General features: G+C 37.8%; 1 protein-coding gene and 1 pseudogene across 1 annotated transcript in view; one reads left to right on the top strand and one right to left on the bottom strand.

The window, feature by feature from the left end:
• Nucleotides 1-18,776, top strand: part of LOC106969531 (contactin-6) — a 280,443-nt gene that overhangs the window by 28,056 nt on the left and 233,611 nt on the right.
• Nucleotides 179-17,438, bottom strand: LOC106969546 (40S ribosomal protein SA-like; annotated as a pseudogene).

Raw genomic sequence — 18,776 nt, 5'->3', positions numbered from 1 at the left:
TCTTGATTTTTTTTTTCCAGAATTAATTCTACCACATCTCATACCCAAAACCACTTATCAGACTTTGATTACTGTAGATTAGTTTTGTTTGTTTTGTTTTGTTTTGTTTTCGGACTCTAGAGCTTTGTATAGTATGGTACTCTTTTATGCTTGACATTTAGCTCAGCTTATTTTTTTTTCAACTTTCGGAAATGATTTCCATTTGGTTTGCCTTTGCTCTTTGTGGAAAAGCAGTGCAAGACCAGTCAGTGGTTGTTCCTACCCATTTGGTGGCCTGAGCAGTGGGAGCTGTGGGTCATTCTTCAGTGTGGAACTGCTGAATAGGCACAGAGGGCATATGCACACCTTCAGACCAGTCTGGGGCTTTAGGTTGAGCAGCAATGAACTTGGGAACTGGAGCAGTCCCTTTTCCCTGAAATCCCTCCTTGGTCACAGCCTTATAAGCACAGCCTGCTTTTCCTTTTCCATCTCTTCTGGATTTCTGTAGAAGTCGAGATCAGACAGGACCTCCCATGGGTGTTCACGGGAAATGGTGCCACACTTGTGCAGAACTTCACGGGCCACCATCCACCACATCAGACCCACTGAATGAGCTCCCTTGTTGTTGCAAGGGATGGCAGTGTCCGCATAGCCCAAAGGAAAAATCTGTGTTATGCAGAGAAATTTTAGGCAGATTAACATAAGAGAGGCTGGTGGTCAGCCCTAGGATCAGTAACCACCAGAAGTCTCGGCTCCCAGAAGGCTGCCTAGAACTGGTTAGTAAAGGCTCCAGGAGTGAAGCAGCCAGCAACAGGTAAGCTCCAGTGGCAGCAGCTCACTCCAGCACAGCTAGCTGGCCACTATTCCTGGATGATGTGATGCTGACATCAGCCAGGTTTTCAATGGCAACAGTGGCCTGAGCTGCCAGCAGAAGCTTCTCCCGGGTTCTCTTCAGATTTATGATGTACATACCGTCACATTTACTTTCGTAGATGTACTGTTCCATTTGGAAGTCAAGGTTGGTGCCACCTAAGTGGATTCCTGCTGCAAGGAATTTGAGGACATTGTCTTCCTTCACTTGCAGGACATCAAGGGCACCAGACACTATGAAAGTATCCCTTTAAACTACAATAGGAACTCAGAGCAACACCATATGGACCCCTTTCTGCGTAGTGTGGAAAAAGCTTAGCATAATATTTTTGAGATTCCTTTAAGTAATTGCCTGTATTACTATCTTTGTTCCTTTTTATTGCTCAGCAGTATTCCATTATGTGAATATACTATTAGTTGTTTACCCTTTCACCTACTGATAGATATCTGGGTTGCTTCCAGTTTAGAGCTACTATGAATAAAGTTGCTATTAACTTTTTTGAAAAATTATTTCAGTAGATAAATATTTTCATTTGCCTTTGATAATACCTAAGACTGTAATTAAAGGATTATATGCATTTTTAACTTAAGAAACATTTTCCAAAGTAGTTTTTACATTTTCCATTTCTATCAGCAATGTATGAAAATCCCCACTGCTATAAAAGACGCCATTAGAATTTTGATAAGTATTGCTTTGAATCCGTAGATCACATTAAGTAGTTGACATTGACAAATTAACAATATTAAGTTTTCCCATCCATGAACGTGGAAATTTTTTTATTTAGGTTTTCTTTAATATATTTTGGCAGTTTTTTTTAGTTCTCTGTGTACAAGTCTTGTGCCTATTTGGTTACATTTATTCACGGGTATTTTCTTCTTGTGAATGATGTTGTAAATGGAATAGTTTTCTTAATTTACATCTTAGATTGTTCATTGGTGCATAGGACACTACATATTTTTTATGTATTGATCTTGTACCCTGAAACGTGGCTGAATTTGTTTATTAGCTTTTTTGAAGATTTTTTGGGATTTTCTTTAACTTTTAAAATATTTATTGTTTCAAGTTTTTATTTAAATTTCAGTTAGTTAACATATAAAGTAATATTGATTTCAGAAATAGAATTGAGTGATTCATCACTTAAATTTAACACTCAGTGCTCGTCACAAGTGCTTTCCTTAATGCCTATCCCTTTTAGCCCATCCCCTGCTTACCTGCCCTTGAACAACCCTCATTTTGTTCTCTCTAGTTAAGAGTCTTTTATGGTTTGCTTCCCTCTCTCCTTTTCTCCCTTTTGCCTGTGTTCATCTGTTTTGTTTCTTAATATAAGATCATGCCATCTGCAAAAGGGATGGTTTTGTTTTTCTCCTGGATTTGTTTCTTTTGTTTTCTTACCTAAAGAACTTTCCAGTACAATATTGAATAGCAATTGTGAAGGAAGACATGCATGTCTTATTTCTGATCCTGTTGGAACATTTTCAGTCTTTCACTATTAAGTATAATATTAGCTGTAGGTTTTTCTTAAATTCTTTTTATCATCTTGAGAAAATTAAAAAGAAAAATTCCTAGTTTTCTGAATGTTTTTATCATGAATGGGTGTTAGATTTTGTCATATCCTTTTAAAAAATGTTTATTTATTTTGAGAGAGAGAGAGAAAGAGAGAGAGAGAGAGAGAGAGAGAGAGAGGGAGAGAGAGAGAGAGAAAGAAAGAGGGAATCCCAAGCAGGCTCTGCACTGTCAGTGCGTAGCTAGGCATGGGGCTTGATCCCAGGAACCGTGAGATCATGACCTGATCTGAAATCAAGAGCCATGTGCTTTATCAGCTGAGCCACCCAGACACCCCTTGTCAAATCCTTTTTCATGCACCAATTAAAATAATCATGGTTTTTATTCTTTAAGTCTCTGTGGTGTATTTCACTGATTTTCTTATGTTGAACCATCTTTGCATTCCTGGGATAAATCTCAGTTGATCATGTTGTATAATCCTCTTAATGTGCTTTTGGACCAGTGGTGATTTTGTCCCTTAGATTTGGCAATGTCAAGATATTGATTATGATAACTGGAGAAATGTGCTTCTGGCCTCTGGTGTGTGGATGCCAGAGTGTTGCTACACAGTCTAAAATGGGCAGGACAGTTCTTTTTCCTCCACACAACTCTGGATTAGCCATAACAAGTTATCATTATTTTTCAGGTCGATAAACTCTTAATTATGACAATGCTGCTAGCCTTCCTCCAGTGAGTACGGCCATTCTCTTTCTAGGTTGTTACATGATCTTCATCTCTTCTGTTGCCTCAAAACATCTCACCCTTCTCCTACCCTCTTCTTTCATGCTCTAGCCATAGTGAACCTCACTTAGTTTGTTCTATCAGCCAAGTTATCTTTTACTTTCATCTTCCACACATATATTTCCCTCTGATCAGAACATTATTCTCCTTCTCACTCCCCAACACCATCATTAGGTTTCCCTTCCGCTCATTCTTCACATCTCAGTTACTTCCTCCAGGATGTTTTTCTGATTCCCCTTAGATGAAGAAAGGTACTTTCACAGCATTTTTACCAAATACCAGCCCTGTTTATGTCACTGCATTTGTCAGAGTTTATTAAAATGACATGTAAATTTCTTTAAAGTCTTGGAGAATCATACCCAATACTGTTTGCTGTGGGGTTTTTTTGTTTTCTTTTGTTGTGGTGTGTGTGTGTGTGTGTGTGTGTGTGTGTGTGTGTGTGTGTGTGTGTTACAAGAATAAATGAATGAGGGGCCATGGATGGCTCAGTTAGGTAAGCATCTGACTTCAGCTCAGGTCATGATCTCATGATTTGTGAGTTTGAGCCCCACATCTGGTGAGCATGAGCCTTGCTTTGGGTCAACATGAGCCCCACTTTGGGTGAGCCCTGCTTCTGTCTCTCTTCCTGTCTCTGTCTCTCTGGCCCTCACTCTCTCTGTCTCTCAATAAGCAAAAAAACAAACAAACAAACAAATAATCCCAAATTCATTTTCCTTTACGTGCAACATTAGGAAAGATGGGAATTAAGAAATGTAAGTTAGTGTTTTAAGTGTGTAACACCTCAGATGTGTCTCTAAAATATAAATAACCAATTAAAATATTTTAATTTTAGTTATGTAAATTTTTGCTACTCTGCCTCACCCATAATTAGTTATTAATATATCTGATTTTTTTTAATTATCAAATGGTTGATCCAGTGTCTATTCAAAGATTGAGACACAGACCCAGAGTTTCAGAGCACTAATATTTAGAACTGGCTCTTGAATAAATTATCACATATATAAGCAAAGTTTGAAAATGGAATTTGGGATACAAGGAAGTAGCTCATGTCAGCCTCTTAAATCCATAGGCGTGCAATATGGCTTTCTAGGAAATTTCTGATTTCCCAGGCAGTGTCCAATTTCTGGAGAGAGAAACAAAATGTAATCTGCACACAGTCAAATGCCAGGGGCGATGTGAGTATTGTGCGAGTTCAAGCCAGGTCAGAATAAAAATGACTACTAACCAGCCATCCAGCTTGTAAAATGATATAAGAACTCATTCTCACTTATTGCCCTTTACAAATATTAAAAAATAAGTCATAGTGTCAGCACGATGCATCAAGTTCCAGTGTTGCTCTAAGGACCAGAAGTGTTTCAAGTAGGAGTTGAATGTGATGTGAATTTCTGTAAATCAAAGGCTACTTTTTCACTTAATCTAATCAAAGTGCTGAAAATATATCCTAATGGTTACTTGACCAGTCCCAACACCCTCACATAGTGTCATCTTAGGAGAAAGATTTAAGACAGAAGCCAACACCATGTTATTATGGTGTGCTACGTGTGTTCTGCCTTTTGGGGATTGTAGTTTTCATTTAGTTTGCTTCTGTGTTTCTTAGCATTTTTCAAAATTCTAAGTTTCTTTATACCATTAGCTACATACCAAAAACTCTAGAATTATAGGAGTTTGCCAAGATCTAACAATCTTCTAAATGCATATTATGTTCCTCAGAGTATTTTTGTCTTCCTGTACATTTGTCCAAATATTTAAATTGAGAACTGTTTGGAGAAGGTTCAGATTTTATTAACTTATTTTGCTTACAGACATTCTGAGCCTCCATTTCCTGTTCTGCAATGTAAAGAACTGAAAAGAAAGTTAATCAGTACTTGATACATTAAAAAAAGTATACATGGATATGAGTATGTACTGACTATAGATGCTTATTAAAATAATTCTCATAATTCTGGTTAAGGTAAATCTGGTCTTTAGGCTCATTCCTCACCTTCGTCTTAGCATACAGTAAGGCAATATTTTAGCAGTATATTTAGGTGGAAGGATTTTCAGAGATTTGATCTTCCCTAATCAGCTTATTTAAAAGAGAGCAATGACTCCCCACCTCGTTATACCCCAGGTCACTGTCTTATTATTCCACTTACTTCCATTTTTTAATGTTTATTTATTTATCTTGAAAAAGAGAGAGAGGACAAACAGGGGAGGGGCAGAGAAAGAAGGAGAGAGAAAATCCCACGCAGGCTCTGTGCATCAGCACAGACCCTAACGTGGGCATCAGTCTCACAAACTGTGAAATCATGATCTGAACTGAACTCAAGAGTCAGATGCTTAACCCAGCTGAGCCACCCAGATGCCCCCATTTACTGCCTTCTTATTACTTAATGCAATCTTTATTTATTGTGATTCTGGCTATTTTCTTTTTGTCTCTGCTAGCACCGTCTTTAGAATAACAGCTCCAAGAGGGCAGGGGCCATGTTTGCCTTGTTTATTTATTTATTTTTTTAATCACTAACATGAAGAGCACTTAGCAGGTCATCAATCAATATTTGTTAAATTAGTTTTTTTGGTTGCAGATATCACATTTTAGGGACTTAAAATAATGCCCTGGGTAAAGCCAAAAAAAAAAATGAAAAAAAGCTTTCACAAAGATTGCATAACCTTTACATTTAGTGGTTCTTCTTGTGTGTCTTCCACATGCCTCCTCCTGCTAACACCAGCTAGGAACTTCCCACACGACCAAAGGAAGGATAGAAGGAAAGCCATTTGGAGAAAGTACTTTTCTCATTAGTCCTGAATCCTCTTATCTCCTAATAGTCTGATAGGTTGTCAACACAACACTGGTGGCTTAACCATTCTAAATGCTGTATGTATTTGTATCTATATATCTATGCATACATACAATAATATAGGCTATATACAATATAGAAATATGTAATATATAATCAATATATAGCTGTTATAATAATATTCTACATATGCTATATGAATTATATGAGTAGATATATTTCCTATGTTTTATATGTACCATATATATTTTATACATACTTTTGTAAAAGTATTTATTTATTTGCACATATAATAGAAAAGTTAAAAATGCCTGTTTTCCTCGACTAAGAGATGTGGAAACATGGTTGCCTAAAAGACATACCCTAGGGGCCCCTTGGGTGGCTCAGTTACTTAAGTGTCCCACTCTTGGTTTCGGCTCAGGTCATGGTCTCATGGTTCGTGAGTTTGAGCACCATGTCTGGGTCTGCACTGATGGTGAGGAGCCTACTTGGGATCTTCTCTCTCCCTCTCTCTTCCCCTCTCCTGCTCAAGCACTGTCTGTCAAAATAAATAAATAAACTTAAAAAAAAATAAAGGACGTACCCTAGCACAGTTTGATAATAATTATACAAGCACAAAAACACAATTTTTATCTGTCAATTATAATAAATAATTTATTAATTAAATTAGAACTTCATAGAAATGTTTCTTATTATGTACCAATAATATTATTATATAAGGATACAAGGAAGAAAACTCCATAAGATTGATACTTTGTATGTCATAAGCCAAATCTATTTTCAGTTATAGAAAATCTTTGAGTTCTAAACATTTCAAGTCAAATGTATCTGTATTGATATCTACTGTCAGAAATATATGTAAGCCTATAGACCTGTGTGATTATTTTCTTATAATCGTAAGATTCAACTAGAGCCAATTATTAGATTAGGCTGACACAACCAGAGGAAATTTGTGAAGCCAATAGATTAGTTTCATGTCTTGTATACGAAAGGAATACAATGATTATTTTTTTTTTACTTTTTAATCTGTTTCTTTGATATAAAGTATTCTCAGCATTAAGTGTGTTTTTTTTGTTGAATTCCTGCCCACTGGGTAAGACAACTTAACTTATAAAGAGAAGATCTTTTCTGTTTTCCCAGAATTTGTTAAGGCCTTCCATTAAGCTAAAGCAGTTGTTGAACTGATATTTTTAGTATATGAAACTTCAATATTTGATATAGCCATTCAATTTATGTGAATATACATATAACATATATTGTTCAAGAAAAAAATTGAGAGTGGTAGCAAAGGCTATTTATTTTTTAAATTGAGTGGGTAACCACTCCTGGGCCTAGCGGTTCAAAAGTTTTACAGCAGGGAAGCACTGTCTACAAGAAACATTCTAAATTAAGTATGTGCTAGTAAGACTTATGTAATTGCCTTCCCTCTAGCTAGTGTTAGATTTTACCTTGAAATGGTTTAATGAATTTATTATTGGTTGAATTATAGAGATACAGTCAATATCTGCATCAATTACCTCATCATTTTGAAATTGCTATCTTTCTTTCTCTCACATCAGAATATTTTTTCATACCACAGCTGCCAACATTACTTAGGCACCATAACTTTGTGTTTTTGATATTCTGTTACATAATGCTTACTTTGTTACACTCATGCCCACATGATGATACCTGGAAGTGAACAGAAGGACCTGTGTGGCTAAGATACTGAGTGGGCCCACCCACCTTGTGATCCTCCATTAACCTAGGGCCAACTATCATGATCCTTGTCATCAGGTCAACTTCTGTAATTCAATCTATTCAATTTCCTCCCTGCTCCATGATTTATCAGGTAAACAACTGGCATGCAAACAAGCAAAGTATGTTCTCAAAGACACACAGAAAATTAGAGATAGTACCTATAGCAAAACTTAGGTATATATATAAGTGATTGTCCTATAGAAGCCTCAAGGATGGAATCACTGAGTTTAAAAGTAAGGAATTCAGCTATGCTGGTTTGGAGAAGATAAAGTCACTAGCTACTGACCTATGTTTTTTTCCTGTTGAATGTTAACAGCTTTCTATAGATATACACACTATTACACAGCAATATTGTGGGAGCTGTTTGTTTCTGAAGTTTTTGATCAAATGATATCTTTAGAACTTCTGATTGTCCCTTTAGCAACCCAATGTATTCAAATTATAAATTGAAAGATATTGGACTTCTAATAATTCAAGCTTTCTGTGTACTATTAAGTTCTATGAAGCCATTTTGGATAGGTAGGTTTTTTTTTTTTTTTCATTTCTTATCTAATCTTCATTTCAATATTGGAACAACTAGGTATATGCCTTCTTTTATTTGTATGGTTTCTCTCATATTTATGTAAATGGATATAAGTGAAAAATGAGTAAAAATACATTCTAGGAAGGATGTTAGAATGCTAACATAGCTAATGCCATTCTTGGAAATCATTTAGGGAAAAATGGATTCATTTGAAAAGGAGAGTTATAAAATATTATCAGTCTTAAAGGACCCGAAGGGTGCTATTATAGAACTGTGACTCTGGAGAACATATACTGAACAGTACAAGTGCCAAAGACTTCAGCATGTGCTTTTAAAATTATTTGCATAGTAAGGGCCACTTAGAGGTCTCACTTCTCCGCATTTTCCTGGGATGATCCTGATTATAGAACTCAACATATTGCATCCCAGGAAACACTGCATTCACACGCAACTCAAGAAATTTGGTCCTGTTGGTCTGACCAAAAGTTCCGAGTGAAATAGTGCCTATGGATGCATTGTCTTTGTGCATGTAGGCACAAGTTAGAAGATTGGGGCTGATTTTTGACTTCACCGTTCCCTAGTTTTGTGACATAAAGCAAGTCATGTTATTTTTCACTCTCATCTCTTAGGGTTTTTTTTTCCTAAAATATAAATAATACCTTTCTCACATGTATTTGTGAATTTTAAGTAAACATGAATGTGAAATGCATTCTAATATTCAAAGTGCTATACAAATAAGTTTGTCTTAACTCCAACAAGTTTGCAGAATCAGTGTTGGTACATATAACACTTTCTACATGAGAACTGCTGGACGCATCTATGCTATAACTTGAATGTTAAGGGTACATGAATTGGTTTTAGATATGACTTTCTGTGTATTTATCAGTAGTTATTGATTGAAAATCCCAGGTCATGCTTTTGGAAATTCTTAATATTAGGCACTGTTCATTTGTATAAAATATCTTGTCTTCTTTTTTAACTTTTCATCATTACCCTTGTTAATTACTAAATCCTTTTGAATATATGCATACATATATGTCTAGGTAGACATAGATATGTTTCCTTAATATTTGAGTTTGAAAATTGATTTGAAAGGCCAAATCTTAATATTTAGTGTGATTTATCTTTTAAAAGTCCTGTCTTCTCTGTCTTCTCTTTACTTAATGAAAAAGCCAATTGCAAAAGAAGAAGATTGATTAATAGCCATAACCTTGATATTCTCGTAATAAAAATCCTTTTTGAAGTCTAGTCTTTATAAAAGGCACTGACTGTGTTTTAAGGTTAATATCTAATCCTATGTCTAATAGATGGCAAAGCTTTAATAATTGTAGCAGATGCTGTCCATTTGCTGAATGAATCTCCCACCCCAGTATCCACCCCCACAATGCACCAGTACAACCCTGAAGAGAAGCTACTACTGTGGAAACCTAACTATCTCTGACTATTTTCTCACGTGGGAAACATGCTGTCCTCCATGCAAGACAAAGTAGAATTGCCTGAGAGTTAATGCTTCCAGAAGCAACACTCAATCAATAATGGATGGGGAAACTATAAATAAATACCCATCTTCTATGCCCCTCAGTTGGGATAACTGCACTTTGTTTTGTACCCAGTGTTTCCCGGAAAGACTGAGGTTCAGTTGAGCACACTGATAACAGGCCTGATAACAAACGTTTATCTTCATCCTCTGTCTGAATAATCACTTCCCATCTGGTGTTTCTCGGGATTGCCTCCCAACTCAACTTCTTGAATTCATATCCTTAATTCACAGTCTACTTTGGGGGGAACTCAAAAGAAGAAAATAATGTCTGATAAAGAAATTAATCCACCTGCATGAAAAGATACACACATATACAGGTAAGGCTCTACCTCTGTGCCAACAGACAACTCATCATCTTACTCTAAGTTGGTTTATAACAACCGTGACAAGTGGAATTCAATTTAGATTTGGGGAGAGTAAGTCCTTTCTTTGTTAAGGTGGAACTTCTTTTTTTGCTTTGTCTCTAGAGATTCTTTGAATATAAATAATAAGTGGAAGTCATAGAATATAAAGAACAGCAAAGGAACTGAGAACTGTTGTTTTGTTTTGTTTTTGTTTTTGTTTTTGTTTTTCTCATCTGGGAGACTGACCCATTAACATAAGAAGCAGACCCTGGAGATGTTCCATAAAACCAAGTTCTGCTCAAGCCTGCTCTGATACCTCTTGTGTGATAAAAGTTATTGACACTTAGCAAGAGTTGATGTCTTGGTATTCTACCTGCAAATGGTAGGTCTGCTGGGGAGATGGAGGACTGATATGTATCCTAGAAATTCAACACTTGAACTCAGAAGTAGGTGAACTGTGAATTATGGGCCACTGGTCACATAAAGCCTGCTGGTCATGTCTCATAGTCTGTTCTGCCCTGGGATATGTGGTACATCCACAAAAGGAGTTTCTTGTTAATGCTGGTGGGAGCTGTGTGCAAGCTTCCACATGAACAGTTAGTCTTTCAGAGTCTAATCAAAGGCTACTTAGGGGGTTTTTCTCCTTGAGTTAATGGGAGTATGAGTGTTCATTGAAGGGAAATTGGGCCCAGAAGACAGGGAAGCAAATTAAACCTTTATTTTGATTTGAATTGGGAGTGAATAAAGTGTTCACTGCTCACTAAACTCAAGTGAAGTTAACATGTGAGAATGAATGGAGACAAATTTCTCTGTGTGGGAAGGAAGACCTCAGGGCACTTTGTACCCAGGAATCTCCCGGGGCAGAGCTGAGATGGAGGTAGCCATTTGTCATCCTCTGAGGGTGATGGGGATTTTCAGTAAATGCTGTATCAATGTCGTTAAATCTTCCCAGAACCAATAAAAATGCCCTTGCCTTTTCTACCCTCTATTACAAGTAATTGCTATTCATCTACTTATGGATATCTTGGAAGTAGTCACAGAGTACTCAGAGTGCCTGGGGGATGAAAAGTTTGAAGGAAAAATGTAGCTGTATATCATTGGCATTCATGAGAATATTCACATTAGATGTTTGAAAGGCAGGTCCCCAGGAGGCAATAGAGAAATCAGGAACAATATTGTGCCAAAAATACTACTCTGGCCAGGGCATCAGGGAGTTTATATCAGGTAGAGTGAAGGAAGGCAATTTGGAAAGAAAAGATATACGTGCTTTTCTGTATACACTTAGTTTATTTATATATGTACATCCACTGACAAACTAGTGTATTCTGGGAATTGACAATCAGATTGGGCCTGAAACTTGTGAAATATGCAGCTGTGCTTGTAGGTCTTTGAGGCTGAAACCTCTGAATAACGTCTTGCATCATGATCAATACATTTTCAAACTTTTAAAATCTGCTGGCAACCAGTAGGCCAAAAATGTCTTGTGCCTGGGTACCATTTGGTATTTGGGAGCGCAGGTTTAAGCTACTGGAGATCCAGATGCAGAATCTGAAGGTGTTGCCTTTGCCTAGAAGTTATGCACTTCTTCTGGAGATGTAGAGAGTGACTTGTCCCATTGATGCCACACCAGACACATGGGTACAAAAGATGTGAAGAGGTGCATGGGTGATATCATTCTTGCCTTGAGTCACTGTAGTGCAAAAAGAGTTCTTCCTTCTCTTATTTTCTCATTCTCCACAGTTCAATCTCTTGAAGGCAGGTAGTCCAGGTTAAGCGTACTTACTTCTCTTCATCCCCTTTATTTAAAAGGTCTAGTGCATCACCCTTCAAGGAGATTGTACTAAATTCCATCAAGATAACAAAGAGAACAGTGACACTCAAAATTATTGCTTGTGGATGGCTTTTCCCATAACACCCTGAAATACATTTAAGTCACTCAAAAGTACCAACAAATCACCCATTTACTCAGTGAATTATTGTAACTTAACCCCTCCTGTGTACAGGGGCGCGCGCACACACACGCACACACACACACACACACGCACACAAACACAACCCTGAAAAATAGATGATACAAAATATATCATGAAAAAAGCAGCCATATTTAAATATTTTATCCATTCCTTCATTAAAGATAAATCCATTAGGAGTTGCAAGGAAAGCAAAAGCATTTCTTAATGAAGGTATAATACAAATCTTCATGGAATAAAGGTCATTGAATCTTGGCAGAATGCTAAAATAAGAGAATTCTTGGAAGATGGACCAACATAATCAAAGACAGGAGCATCCTTGAAAATGATATGATCTTTTATTTTTTTTATTTTTGTACCTAGTAATGATAATAATGATGACAATAATAATAGCATCTATTATTTATTGAGTCCTGACTTCATATGAGATAGTGTTCTAAGCAGTTTATATCAATTAACATATCCTCACCTTAAACCTAGAAAGATGCTATGATTATTATTATCCTCATTTTACTGATAAGGAAACTACAACACAAAAGCGTTAAATAACCTGTATGACGTCTTCTCCTTGTGAGAGACAGAGGCTGGACTCAAATTAGCAGCTTGGCTACAAAGAATGGACTCTTTCCTACCACTGTTATCTCTTGTAGAGTCCACAGAACCACTGAATCAATGACTATTTTTCTTCTCATTTCCCTTGAGACATGGATTATCCAACAGAACCAATGTCATCTTGGAGAGCAACACTCTGCCCTTAGTCTCCTTAGCCCTTCCTTCCTTAGAACTTTTTCCCCAAACTACCTTCACATTCACCCTGCCTCCTATGCTAGAAGCCAATTTGTATTCTTTTCAGAGTAATTCCAAACACATATATCCAGATAGCTGACCACAATCCTGTGCTTCCTGTGTACAATATGAAAAGGGCCCTTGTCTTGAAATCAAAAGATCTGGATACAGGGGCACCTGGGTGGCTCAGTCGGTTAAGCCTCTGACTCCTAATTTTGGCTCAGTCATAATCTCATGGTCTGTGAGATTGAACCCCTCATCGAGCTCTGTGCTGAGCCTGCTTGAGATTCTCTCTTTCCTCGCTCGGCCTCTCTCTTCTGCTCATTCTCTCTCTCTCTCTCTCTCTCTCTCTCTCTCTCTCTCTCTCTCTCTCTCAAAATAGTAAACATTAAAAAAAAAGATCTGGGTACAAGCTCCAGCTCAGGTACATACTATCTATGTGCTTTTGACCTAACACTTGAAGTAGTGTTACATTATTTGGAAGTTTCCCTCCTAGTTATCTGTTGAATTGCCTGCTCTCCCATCTCGGTTTAGAATTCTGAGACCTAAAATGTCACCGAATTTACTGAAATTATGTTGCTGATTACAGGAAGTGGTGGACTCTCTTTGAGCCCTTTGGATTCCTGGTCCTTCATTTTTTTCTGGGCCAGCCTACCCTTGGGAATGTTCTGCAGAGGGCACTTCTCCTTTCCTCTGAGTATGGTTTTCACATCATCTTTTTACTTCCTCCCCACTGTTAACACCTCACAAGGCTCACCTAGGTCTGAATGCAAATTAGGATCACAGTGTTGTCTCAAATCACCCAAATTTGTAAGGTGCAAAATACAAACCAATGTTTTTAAGAGTATGGACACTCCTTCCTGTGTGGTTCTAGGAAAGCTCGTTAATCTTTCTAAGCCTCACTTTCTTTTTCCTGGTATATTTAAGAAATCAAAAGGAGACATTTTATTTGAGAAAGTACCTTTCACACTATAAATCAGTTAACAAAAGTAGGTACAATTTATAAAAACAGGAGTTTTAAATATGAGAAGGGAGACGCCTGGGTGGCTCAGTCGGTTAAGCATCCAATTTCAGCTCAGGTCATGATCTCATAGTTCATGAGTTTGAGCCCCATGTTGGACTCCATGCTGACAGCTCAGAGCCTGGAGTCTGCTTCAGAGTCTGTGCCTCCCTCTCTCTCTGCCCCTCCCCTACTTGCCCTCAGTCTCTCCCTTTCTCAAAAATAAATAAACATATTTTTTTAAATAGTAGAAGACAGTTAAGTCTTCTTAGCAAGAGGGCAAGAAGCAGATGTGAAGTGGGGGATTCTGTGATAATATCTTAACACCCTGCCCTTGGGAAAGTGTCTCATCAGGTCCACAGATACATTTATTTAGCTTTCAGGGGCTATCTCCAAAGGAGATAGAATGTGCCTAGGCCTGGGAATGAAGTCAGTCCCCCATGCCTCTTGCCACAGACTCTTCTCTCAGGGCCCATGTATTTAACAGGAATAACACACCTTCAACAAGAGATCCTGATCAGCATTTCTGTAACTCCAAAACACCAAGGAATGGGGCGTTTAAGAGACTGAGGTATAATGGCATTCCCTGTTCCCAAATGAATCATTTTTTTTCCTTCTTTCCTTTTTATTTTTATTATTTTCAAAATTCTAGCCACTCAATAGCAGAGGAATTTCCCAGACTTTTGTAATAACAATGTTGACAGGCAACTGCATTTTCCTCCTGAGGCGACTCCCATTTCCATGAGGTCAGGACTGCCAATGGGAGCACATATCAGGGGACAGGTTGATGGAAGAGAAGGCAAAAGGTCCAATTGTCCAGGGGCCGGGGACCATGAACCTTAGCCAAAAGGAACAGAATGGAATCAGTGTACATGCTGCTGTGAGTGTTCACTATTTTTTTTTCCCTTTCTCCCATAATGTATAGCCTTGGAAGAAAGTGTGTTCTTTCTCAGCAGAGAGCCTGTAACTGCATAGTCTTAATGTATTCATACTGATATGAATATATAGATTTTCTTTTCACAATTCTTTTCCAGGAAGGTCAGAAAATTCACACATCTAGGCATTAAAAAAAGAAGGTACACTATTAAATGTGGTCAGAAAATCACTGATTGGCATGAAAGGGGTTAGAATTCAGCCAATTTTCCTGATCAGTTATGCAGGAGAGAGACACTTTAGTAATTTAATCCCTTATGTATATCTTGGGCTTTCTCCAACTTAGATATTTCTTTCCAATCTTTTATTTAGTTGATCCCTACAAAAGTAGGAGCAGCCAGTAGGACAGATAACTACTGTCCCAATATTTACCATAAGCAACCTAAGAATAGAGGTTGCAAGACTTATATTATATCATTAGCTATTGGCAGAGGTGGGACTCAGAGACCTTAGCATTTCTGGTCCTGGGCTCTTTTGTCTGGATCAGGTTTTCCCCAAGTGTTTTTATGGAGCATTCACCCTAGAAAACACACTGCAGAAAACAGGATCCCAAGATCATAGAAGTCAGAAATGCTCCATTCTATACCTTTCTCTTCCAATGTTACGTTATACTTCCAAGTAGAAGAGACCCTGGAAAATCCTGCAGGAAAGCAATTTGTTTACCTCATTTAACCTAGTATTTTGCATATCTGACTGCATGCTGCTTTTTTTTTTAAGCCTGAAAAGCACACACTGTAAACCCTTGCCCAGCGCCATATAGCTTTATAACAGGTCAAATTATTCACACTGAAAGCGGAATCATCCATTTACAACTTTAATATGGAAAGGTCTTTCTTTTTTTAAATGCTAAGAAATTTGAACTGAATCTCCCAGAGCCAGCTTTGGGCAAAATTGTAAAGTCTATAAAATTGACCATTGTGGTAGAAAGCAACAGGCTATGGATATGAACAGATACTAGTCAGCTAAGGGACTTTTCTGCCACTGGGTGCGCTTTGTCCAGTTCCCTACCCCTCCCAGCTCTAGTTCCCTCACCTGTATGATGAGAGCAGTCATGGTACCTACTTCATAGGATGCTGTGAAAATTAGGTGAGATAGTGCACGTACAGTCCTTGGCATAGAGCCTGGGACCTGGTCCGTATTCAGAATAGTCATATTACTGTTCTTCTTGTGCTCTTCCCTTTCAGTCAGCCCCCGGGTATCTCATTCTTGCTCCTCCTCCTTCTATTTTTCCATGCTGTCATACAATCCAAACAGACTCTGCTTCCAGGTATCTTGTCCAGCTGGTATCAGGCAGAGATGGCAGAAACCAAGCAGGTGGTATGAAAGAGTGAGATGGACTCGGTGTTAGACAGTTGAGGTCCTCCAGACTAAGGCACACAGTAGAAAAGAGCCACACATTCCTGAGACTGGTTGTTGTTGTTTTTTTTTTAAATTAACATTTATTTATTTTTGAGACAGAGACAGAGCATGAGTGGGGGAGCATCAGAGAGAGAGGGAGACACAGAAGCTAAAACAGGCTCCAAGCTCTGAGCTGTCAGCACAGAGACCAACGCAGGGCTCGAACTCACAGACTGAGAGATAATGACCTGAGCTGAAGTTGGACGTTTAACCAACTGAGCCACCCAGGCACCCCCAAGACTGGTTGTTGTTGCTCATGCTTTTTTGTTGTGTAGTTATTTTTTGTTGTGTTGTTATTGTGTGGAAATATGGACTCAGTGATGCAAAATCTTTAGATATTTCAAGAGAAGTGCAGGGGCCCCTGTGTGGCTCAGTCAGTTGAGCATCCAACTTCAGCTCAAGTCATGATCTTGCAGTTGGTGAGTTCAGGCCCCACATTATCAGGCTGTGTGCTGACACCTCTGAGCCTGGAGCCTGCTTCGGATTCTGTGTCTCCATTTCTCTCTCTCTCTCTCTGAAAAATAAATAAAAACATTAGAAAAAGAGTTAAAGGTAAGCCCAAATGTTCATTTTTATATGGGTTTCCCAATGTTTAAACACTCTGCTATGAAAAATCCCACTTTTGGACCACTGCTTAATGACACCTGGTCCAGGGGATTTCTGGCTTCCTGCTTTTATATAGAATAAAACACCTACAAGTGTAGAAGGGCTTAAGAGGCCATCTAGTTTAACCTTCTCCTTGATGCAGAAGTGCCCTCTATAATATCCAGAAAAGTATATCATCTCATATACTCGTAATGATAAAGAACTTGGTATCTCAAGGAGAAACCATTTCACTTTTACTCTATGTAGGAACAATTTCATGGAATACTCACATAAACCCCAAGCAGTAGATACTCCTCTCTCCATTACAATTATCGTGAAATTCAGGCTCAGAGAGGCCATTTTACTTCCTCTAAAGTCACAAAGCTATTAAACATCTGTAGGTTGTGTGATAGAAACCCAGGCTGCCTAGGTTTCACAGCCAGTATACTTAACCACTGGCTAAACAATTCTACTTGTTAAAATGCTCTGGGCTGATATTAAGCTGAAATTTGCTGCCCTGAAATGTCTACCCTTTGGTCACAGTTCTGCTCTCCTGAGACACAAATAATAAGTCTAATCCTTCTTCCACAAGACAGCCCTTCACATTTTTGAAGATGGCTCTCCTCTGCCAGCTAAATCGTCTCTTCTCCAGGCTAAACACACTCATTTCTTTCTCCTGACCCTCATAAGCTCCCAGGCACTTCATCATCCTCGCCCTGCTCCCCAGGAGGGAGTTTCAATCTGTCAAAATTCCTCTTAAACCATGATGTTTAGAAGAGAATACAGTCCCTCTATGTGGTTACATAAGTGTAGGTTAAGACAGAAATAACACCTCCCTTGTTTTGACCACTATGCTTTTATTAATGCAGTCTTGGTTATATCTGATTTTTGGCCACTATGTAAAAAATAGGCAGGTCTTGAATGTTGGCCTAGAATCATCCTATGTGTGTGTTTTGTGTTCTTTTTTAACCATGGATTGATATAAAGTCACTTTCTACACCCTACTCCAGTTCTAAATAAGTAGATCAATTTTTTAAACGTAAGTGTAAGATTTAATATGTATTTTTATTAAATACAATTTTGCTAGATTTAGATTATTTTTGGCCTATACTTATGTGTTTGTTTTTTGTTTTTCTTTAATGTGAAAAATGTAGCAAAGCATAAAACAATTTTAAAAAATTCGCATATTCTGACTAGTTTTCCTTGAGCATAGAAAGAAATGAAAGGGTTTCTGTTTTCTCTGCTGCTATAATACTGCTCCCCAGATAAGTCTATTGATATTTTCCCCAAAGACAAAACAACACAAAAATACTTCATACATATATATATGTTACATATATAATATATGTCAAATCATATATATCATCTTACAGTCACAAAGTTCAAAAAATACCTGGATTAACACTAATGGAATAAATGCATATACTTTGTTCTTTGTAATCCAGATATTTCTGAAATTTATTATCTGATATGCTTGCTATCCCCATCAGCTCCTCTCTAGTCATTCTTAAGCCAGAGATTGGTAAACTGCAGCCTTTAACTAAACCCTATCCTTGATTGTTTTTTGGTAAATAAAGTTTTATTAGAACACAGACACTCCATTTGTTACTGTCTTGTCTCTGGCTGCTTTTATGCCACAGCAGTCCAGTTTAAATTGTGGTGACAAAGGCCAAATGATGTGCAAAACTCAAAGTATTTACTATCTGATCCTTTAAGGAAAAGTTTCCTGACTTCCGTTTTCGCGGTTGGTTAGCAGTCCATCCGTTCTATTATACTGAGAACTAAAACGGGCATATTCCTATTCCTGTGTTAAATGATACTGAAAGAAAAAAAATCATTTAGTTATTTGCTTCAGGAGATATTTGCTTCCTCAGGATAAAAGTTACATTTCAAGACCCACATCAAGAGTCTCACCTCATGGTGCCCATCAATCTAAAGCTATTATTCCATAAACTGTGCCCAGTCCTACTCAGGTTCTCGTCTTGCAAGAACAATCTTAAAATCACTCAGCTCAGTCCATAAAATCTTATATATATCATCCATAACT

This window comes from Acinonyx jubatus, chromosome A2 (assembly GCF_027475565.1).
Source record: "Acinonyx jubatus isolate Ajub_Pintada_27869175 chromosome A2, VMU_Ajub_asm_v1.0, whole genome shotgun sequence".
Taxonomy (NCBI): Eukaryota; Metazoa; Chordata; class Mammalia; order Carnivora; family Felidae; genus Acinonyx; species Acinonyx jubatus.
This window is presented reverse-complemented; position numbering and strand designations above follow the sequence as displayed.